Source organism: Citrus sinensis, chromosome 6 (genome assembly GCF_022201045.2).
Source record: "Citrus sinensis cultivar Valencia sweet orange chromosome 6, DVS_A1.0, whole genome shotgun sequence".
Lineage (NCBI taxonomy): Eukaryota > Viridiplantae > Streptophyta > Magnoliopsida > Sapindales > Rutaceae > Citrus > Citrus sinensis.
Genome location: NC_068561.1, coordinates 13038778 through 13048211, shown reverse-complemented (window position 1 = coordinate 13048211; position 9434 = coordinate 13038778).

The window sequence follows — 9434 nt, the reverse complement described above, 5'->3', positions numbered from 1 at the left end:
AGAGTATAAAATGTTAAATGAAATTTGATAGTGGATTTAAAAAATTGTAATATTTAAAAAAAGAAGGAGTATATGGTTCTAAATTAAATACGTCAATTATTCAGTTTCAAAATAGGGTATGGATTCGTGAATCACATGAGACAAAAAAAAGAAAAAAGAGTGGGACTTTTGGCACCCCTCCAAATATCTCTTAAAACCCATTTAATTATTATACAATTTTAACTTTTATTTAAAATTACCTAATAGGACAATTTCTAATTAAGCCCCCGCGCAAAAGTCAAATAATTTTTCCCCTAAAAAAATCTAACATTTTATAAATTAAGAAGTTTGCTTTTTTCCTCTAATTTTTGGGTGAAGAATTTACCACCGGTGGCTATAATGGGGAGAATAAAAACTTTTTTTTTCTTTTGAATGGAAGAAATTATTATTGAAATGGGGTTTAATAATTGATAACTCTATAAAATGAGAGTTATCAGGGTACGTTTAAGCTTAAATCAATATTATTTAGAGAGTAAATGATGTGTTTTTGTTGCATTTTAGTTACATTTTGTAAAAATATTTATTTAAGTTTAATTTTGATAAATTAATCATGTTTGAGTTGTTGCATTTTAATTATATTTGGCATAAATATTTATTTAAGTTTAATTTTGATAAATTAATCATGTTTTAGATCATTTGGTGCTTAGATTATGTGCATGATTGTAGAAGACCAAAAAACTCAAGTTTTATGGATGGAATACTACTGCAACAGACTTGCAAAGATAACAAAAGAATTTGGCTGCAGATGAGTTAAAACAAGTATGAAACAATGAAGATGTTGTAGCTGTTTGTATAACAATTTTGTAGCAATGACAGATTGGATTTCGAATGCATTGACTGAAAGATTGTGATATCAAGTTTCCAAAAATGGGAAATACGCGGCCACATGCTTTTGATTGCTCTAATTCCAAGTTATAAAAGGAGCACGTATGAAAAGAAAAAGAAGGAGAGCTATCACTAAGAAAACATATATTAAGAGAGAATTGAGGGCTGCAATAGATGATTCACAGAGAATAAGAAGGAGAGATTGCAAGATCAAGTGGACTTCAACTCTTTATCTTAGTTTCTTGTTTTTTTTTTTTAATTTATGCGAATCTATTGGATGGCTAAAACAATTTTTGTTACTGTTCTATCGCAAATCATGAGCTAAATTTTATTGTGGTTGAGTGATGAACAAGTTTAATGGTTAACTGACTGTTATATGCGTATTTCTCTGAACTTGCTGTGACATTTTGTCTTAATTTCAATTATTGCAATTCGCATTTCGGATGACCACCCATTTAGTGGATACTAGCTAAAAAAGAGCCCAAAAAATGTGTGACTTAGTGGAACAAATTAAGACAATACTTATTTTTAGATTGAGTTTCCCAAATTAAGTTAATCTCGATTAGAATATGGTCATGCTTGATCTAAAATTAGTGAAGAACTAGACATAGAGATTTACCTTGCATGGTAAATGGAACCTATAACATTTAATGCTATATCCAATGTTAGCGTAACAATTGGTCACTGTTATGTTGCATTAGGTATAAGATATCCAACAGACGATAACTGAGGATGCATGAGAGATTCTACCCAGTATTGTAGTAGATGTTGTAGCAATGATACTGAAATTGAAAAAAAAATAGTTAATACCATTAAGTGAGTTTAATCACTTAACTACTCTTTTTCCATTGAATTCATCATTGTGTTTGGTTAGAGAAATTTTCTTATTGTATTTTATTTATTGCATTTACTTTACTTTAGTTAGTTCATTAGTCTCACTAATTATTTTCATTTTAATCTAGACTGAAATTGCACTGTTAAAATTGATGTAGCAAATTTGATAACATCAATCCTTATAGAGACGATCTGAATACTTATCAGTATATTATTTGTTGTATACACTTGCACATTGACATCTATTGCAATAGAAATCACCCAACAATAATTAAAATAAATAAAAATTAGAGAATTGGGTTTACACTAATAGATTTTAATTAAGAGTATTTTTGTCATTGATGAAGGTGTTAAAAAATTTTATAATTTTTTAAAAATATTTTAATGGGGTTAATTAGGAAAAGGGGTGATAAGAGATATTTAGAGGGATGCCAAAAATCCCAATCTAAAAAATAATAATAAAGGTGAAGTAAAGGCTTTGAAACGGAAAATACCTTATTAATTACTCTCCTGTCTCAAAAGTTAAGCTTTAGGTAAAATTTTGTTTAACATTAATATCACGGTGGGGAACAACGTTAATTTTATTTTGGTGTCGGATATTCAGTTATCAAATTGACCATGTATTTACTTAATAATATAACCATATACTCAAGTTCATTTTCTATTACCTGTTTGAATGAAACCACCAAATATGAGCAAACACTAGCCATCACCCACTTCACATTGTCTTTGGAAATTTTATCTTATTGTTGATACGCAAATTAGAAGTTGAGAGATCACTAATAAAAAGAAAAAGTAAATACAGTGGCCTTTGATTGAAAAGGGAAGTTTCTTAAACAGAAATCTTATATCCATTCCTGTGAGATACATATATTTCATTTATGTCTACATTTACTTTGCGGATCTACAGTTTCTAATTGAATTGTTTGTGAATTTGTGTTTATTTTTTTATACGCCTTATAATAGAGTGTGTTATGTGGCTTGGTTTTATAGTTTCAAAAGTAAGTATTTTGACATATACGTCCTTTTAACTTCTACATATATGTATTTGTCTATTTGAAATAAAAATTTTATAAGTCTGAGTAGTTTATCAATATTTTGAGGGAAAACGAGCACACCCGTCGCGTTATTTAATGAAACTATGTAAACTCCCCTGATAGTTTAACAAAAGTCCAAATCTCCATGTAATTATAACGCTGCTAACTTTATTAATCATTTTATTATTTTACTCCTTATCTTGATGTCAGCCATAGCGTTTAAATATTTTTGGAATATAAATAAATTAAAATGAACTATATACCTTTAATGAATGAATCAATTATACATAGCAATAAAAGAGATTTGCACGAAATATAATTATCATAAAATAAAAAGAAATTTATATTGCTTTGTTTATATTTGTTCAGAAAAATTTGACAAATTCCAATTTTAATATGAGCATGTATGTAGCTCCCCTTTTAAATAATGATACTATTTTAGAGTGCACTCCAATAGTCACATATGGTCAAATGTGACATTACAATTTTAATGAATACTTTACAACCATTAGGAGTAGTTTTCATATTTACCGTACAAGTAATTAGGGCCACTTTAATCAACACCTTTATTATTTGAATTAAGAGTATACAAGTCATTTCAATTATTTAATTTTACCAAAATTAACAAATTTTACTTTTGAAAAATAATTTTTGACCCTCCCAACAATAATTCCAAATTGGGTCTTAGCCTTGTTATTGTGATAACTAATATAATATGTTAACTTAATTGATTCCAGTGATGGAAAATTAACACATATATCTTTGAATGAATCAGGAATATTCAAGATCCAATCCAATCCAATCAAACCAATCGATCCAATCCAAACTAATTTAATTTCTAACATATTGAATTTTTGACTAGATTGAATTGGATTGAAAACTAAAAAATCTAATGTTATTGAATTGGTTTGTGGATCAATGTGTTCAAATCCAATATAAACCAATCTAATTAATTCATTTTATTTTTATTATTTATTTTTTTTAAACTACATGTCACTTTTATATTTAACTTTCCAAAAAATAAAACCTAATTTTATATAACTTTTGATATATAATAATAATGGAATACAAATTACAAGTTGCAATCAATGTTTGCTTTCAATATTCACTTTTCAAATTTTTTTCAACATTATGATAATAAAATACATGAATCATGAAATATTAAAAGATTTTTTTAATTTTTAATAATTAGAACTCAGGAGAGCAATTGGCAATTTTTTTCCGTAAATTTTAATTTGATTGGATAGAATTAAATGGATTTGACTTTTTATTGGTTTGGATTATATTTGATTTTAATTAGTGATTGGTTCGTATTGGATCCAAAATATAAAATTCAAAATATAGTGGATTGAACTTAGATTTGACAAAATCTAATGGATTTAAACCATTGAAAAACCCTACTCTGAACTATAATAATATACAATGATAAATGCTTGTTTGGCCCTTATATTCTTACTTACCTCAATATAACGTTGTTATTGAATATGTTACATTCTTTCCCTCACTTTTTTGTTTACTTTTACAACAATGCCCTAGCAACAATAGTCTTCAAATTAATTAATCAATCGATTAAAAAAGTTAATTAGAAAATTAAATAATAATTTTTCATTAGCAAATTAATCAATAAATATTAGTATAAAAGAACTAGTTTTTTTTTTTAAATAACTTTGTAACAATCTTGCTAATAATTATTTATAAATAAATTATATTAGCCAACTTAAAGTAACGTTAATATACAAGGATAAATGCTTGTTTGGCCCTTATATTCTTACTTACCTCAATATAACGTTGTTATTGAATATGTTACATTCTTTCCCTCACTTTTTTGTTTACTTTTACAACAATGCCCTAGCAACGATAGTCTTCAAATTAATTAATCAATCGATTAAAAAAGTTAATTAGAAAATTAAATAATAATTATTCATTAGCAAATTAATCAATAAATATCAGTATAAAAGAACTAGTTTTTTTTTAAACAACTTTGTAACAATCTTGCTAATAATTATTTATAAATAAATTATATTAGCCAACTTAAAGTAACGTTAATATCCTTGCAACAATCTCACTAATAATTATACATACAAATTTAATTTACCAAATTAATCCTAAAAATAAATACATAACATAACAATTTACATTAGTTTTTTTTTGGTTTTATGGCCAGTTAGATGAATTAACATTTTTTTTATTAATATCTTCAAGAATATTGTCGTAAGGGTATCATTGTAAAAAGAAGAAGAAGAAGAATTATGAGTAGGAACAAATATATTTAGCAATATGGGTGTTTTGAGGTATTTTTCAAAATATAGAAACTAATTAACTCTTAAATTAAAATATAAGGAATAAACGAACATTTATCCATTATATAATTGCAATAAAGTAATGAAATGTCAGTTGTAGTGCTTCTTCTTTAAACTCAATAATAAACTATTTGAAGATAAAAATACTATATGAAAATAAATGAGCTTACCAAATAAAAAAAATTTAATTGTAGTAAATATGTGAAAGATAGTAATTGTGAAAATATAATTTAATGAAACTATCATTTCATAGTAGCCATGGGAAATTAAGATATGATGATTGTTTTTTTTTTTTTAATTTATTAATTAAACATACATGCATGCTACATAAGATTCAAACCAAAAACTTAAATCTTGGTAAAACTATCCACTAGCAGGTGGAGCTAGGCCCTATCTCCATGGTTTTTCTGTTAAATGAACTAATTAGTAAGCTTCCTATAAAAAAAAAAATTAATAAGGTAATCGTAGAAGTAATCTAAAAGTGTTATTATGTGGGATTCCTTCATAATCTACTTCAAAAAAAAAAAACTCCCAACATCCTTTTAAGACTGATGTTAAAATGAAGAAATTTATAATATATGAAGATTCAAAAAAATTATCAAAAAACTTTTTAATAAAAATTTTGAACTCTGGTACTCTTGGCGTTTCAACAACAATTCCAAATGAAGCCTTAAAGTTACCAGTTTTTATTCATTATATATATATGTGTGTTTGTGTGTTAAAAAATTATTTTTCTAACTCTGTCCGTTAAGATGAAAATGTATTCGGACAAAAACAATGAACACCCTAAAATGTTTGATTGACAAATAATAAGTTACAATTGGACTTCAAACGAAACAACCGTCCGAAACTTAATATTGAACGGTTATTTTTCTCACGTAATTTATTCATTTATAAGAAAAAGTTAATTGTTGGCAACTTCAAACCAATGCCGACCAACTCAATTAAGCTAATAATATAAAAGCAAAATTTTAAAATAAATAAAATAAAATTATGCACCTATTAGTATAAATGAATAAATTATGCCCTTACCTTTTTTTTTTTTTTTGGAGCTTGTTACAATTTATAAATATATCACAATATGAATTCTGTCATTCACTTATAGTTTAATTCAAAATCGGTCAAAAATTATTTGAAAATTTATCCCACAAATAAGCCAGGAGAAATATACCCCTAATCCATACTTATAGAATAGAAGGTAGAATCATCCCCTACGAGGTGTCAAACTCATGCCTTCAAGTATTTTCAGGCATGGGTTACTGCTGACAATTAGGCCCAGTGAAAAATTATATCCTTACTTGAGAAACTATAAAAGATCAGGGACCCAGATAATATTACCCTTATATTTAAGGAAAAATATCTACCGTTCACCCGTTTTTTACACATTTTTTAAAAATACACAATTCCTTCATTTTTTGGCTGGAATCCACCTAAAGTTACATTTTGTTTCACTTTTTCACTTCCGTTTGAAATCCGTTAAGAAAACTAACGGAAACTTAAAAAAATGACTATTTTACCCCCAAAACGAAAATTACAATTTTACCTTAAAAATGACAAAAAATAATCAGATTAAATCTAATTATTTTTCCCATCGGTCAATAAAGAAATTAATTCCACAACCATCAAATGCAGTTTTTTTTAAAAAATATTTCTGTAATTAGAATACTAAATTATAACAGTAGTATTAAAAATAGCTCAATCTCGCAAACCATCAATTGAATTTAAGATAAGTAAGGTTTTATTATTCATTGAGTTATAATCTCTAGTAGTTAAGATTTTTTTGTACTTCATTAACGTATCAATAATTATATTCATCATTAAATCTTATTATTTTTGGCATTTTTAGGGTGAAATTGTAATTTTCGTTTTGGGGGTAAAATTGTTATTTTTTTAAGTTTCCGTTAGTTTTCTTAACGGATTCCAAATGGAAGTGGAAAAGTGAAACAAAATGTAACTTTAGGTGGATTCCAGCCAAAAAATGAAGGAATTGTGTATTTTTGAAAAAGGTGTAAAAAACGGGTGGACGGTGGATATTTTCCCTATATTTAACAATAGTTCCTTTAAAAGTCTGTCAAACTTCAGCTGACCTCTTAAATATGTCCTGCCCTTTTTATTTTCTATATATCTCCCGTCATCTTTGAAAAATAATTACGAGAATCAAAGGCATTATGAATATTCCATTCGTAGTTGATACAAATCCTTTAACAGTAATTTTTTTTCAGTTCTAATGTTTGTCCAACATGTTTCAGTTTGTTTTTAGTTAAAGAGAACAAAGAAGGAAAGAATTTGTTGGCTCCTAAACTTATGCTGAACAAAATAACATCCTTGAAGAACACTGTAGAGAGAATCATGGAGTAAATATAGCAATAGGAAATCCTTTGTGATAAGGGATTGATTTCTTATACAAGATTTACTTGAAAGAGTACTTTTTTTTTCCACCTAATAATCCAGACTTTAAAAGAATTAAATAACAAATAAATACTACAGAAGTAGAATTTAATCGTGGGCATGCATGCCACGTACAATCTAGTTAATCAGCCAAACAGAAATCTTCTAACAAATCCACATACAGACACATAAATGTCCATAAAAACTCAATCACACATATCCATATATTAGCTAGAGAATATAATTATACCTTTTGTTTTGAGAGATTGCTAATTTATTCCCTACTGAAATTAATTTGTATAATTTATTCTCCTACTATTATCATAATACCCAAAGATTCCCTAGCACTGTTGAAAAGCTTAAAATTGAGCTGATAATTTTGTTTGGAAGCTCAGAAAATTCATGAGAAAATGAAACTAGAAGATTATGAAATTTCTTTTTATTCACTTACATCACAAATGATGATCATTGTAGTATTTATACATGTTGCTTACAATATGAAAACATAATTAAAGCAAGGTTAACAACTATAACAGAATCAAAAGCATGCTTAACTAGTTAACTGAGCTGGCATCTATTTCTTAATTAACAATGCTGACTAGACCTTAGTTCACACGTGCTCAATGTGCTTCCTCAACAGCGCCCCTCAAACTCAAGGGGCATTGATGCACATTGAGTTTGCTTCTGAAGTAGTTGAAGTGAATGAAAGTAAGAGGCTTTGTTAGAATATCTGCAACTTGTTCATTACTTGGAATGTACCTGATCTCAAGCTCTTTTGCAAGTACCTTATCTCTTATAAAATGCATGTTTAACTCAATATGCTTGGTTCTTGAGTGATAGACAAGATTATTTGCCAATTCTATTGCATTGACATTATCACACCAAATTGTAGGTACTAATGTGCATATGATTTTGAGCTCACTGAATAAGGACTGAATCCATGTGATTTCTACACTTGCAGAGGCAAATGCTCTGTATTGACTTTCTGCACTCGATCTTGTAACAACTGATTACTTCTTTGATGACCAATATATTAGGTTGTCTCATAGATATATGCAGTATGCACCTATTGACTTTCGATCATCAACATCACAAGCCCAGTCTGCATTAGTGTACCCTGTGATCTTCATTTCTCCTCTAGCTGAAAATCTAAGACCAAAATCTTTAGTTTCTTTTAGGTATCTAAGAACTCTTTTGCAAGCTAAACCATGTTGAAGTGTTGGAGCTGACACATACTGGCTCAGTTTATGCACTGCAAATGCAATTTTTGGTATGGTCAAAATCAAATATTGTAAGCCCTCGACAATACTTTTGTAACTTGTTACAACTTTAATATATTACCCTAGATAACCTTTAGCTTCTTTATGAAGTTTAGACCCTGTCACCATTGGAGCATCACAGCCTTTGCATTCCAACATATTAGCTTTATTCAGTAGATCTCTAATATATTTCTTTTGAGACAGATAAATACTATCCTTGGCATAAGAGACTTCTATTCTAAGAAAGTATGATAATCTTCTCAAAGTCCTTTAAGGGAAAAACTTTGCTGAATTCAGAAACAAATCTTTCCAACTCTTCAATATTGAACCAATGATTAGAATATCATCAACATATACAATCAGCCATTCAACAAACCACATAACAAAATCAAAACAGAAAACTCACTTCACAACTATCACTAAATGATCACCATATCAAAATATGGTATCTTTAAACCAAAATTGTACACTACCATTATATCCAATTCAGAACCTAACACGGTTCAAGAAGATCTAAATGATCAGAATTGGTACCAAGCAATGAGAGATGAGTATGAAGCCTTAATTAGAAATGAGACTTGGTCACTAGTACCACCTTCGGTTGAATATAAAGTTGTTGGGAATAAATGAGTATTTAGGATTAAACAAAATACTGATGGAAGCATAGCTAAGTACAAAGCCAAGTTTATTGCAAAGGGCTTTCAGCAGACAGAAGGTGTCGATTATTTGAGACCTTCAGTCCTGTTATAAAG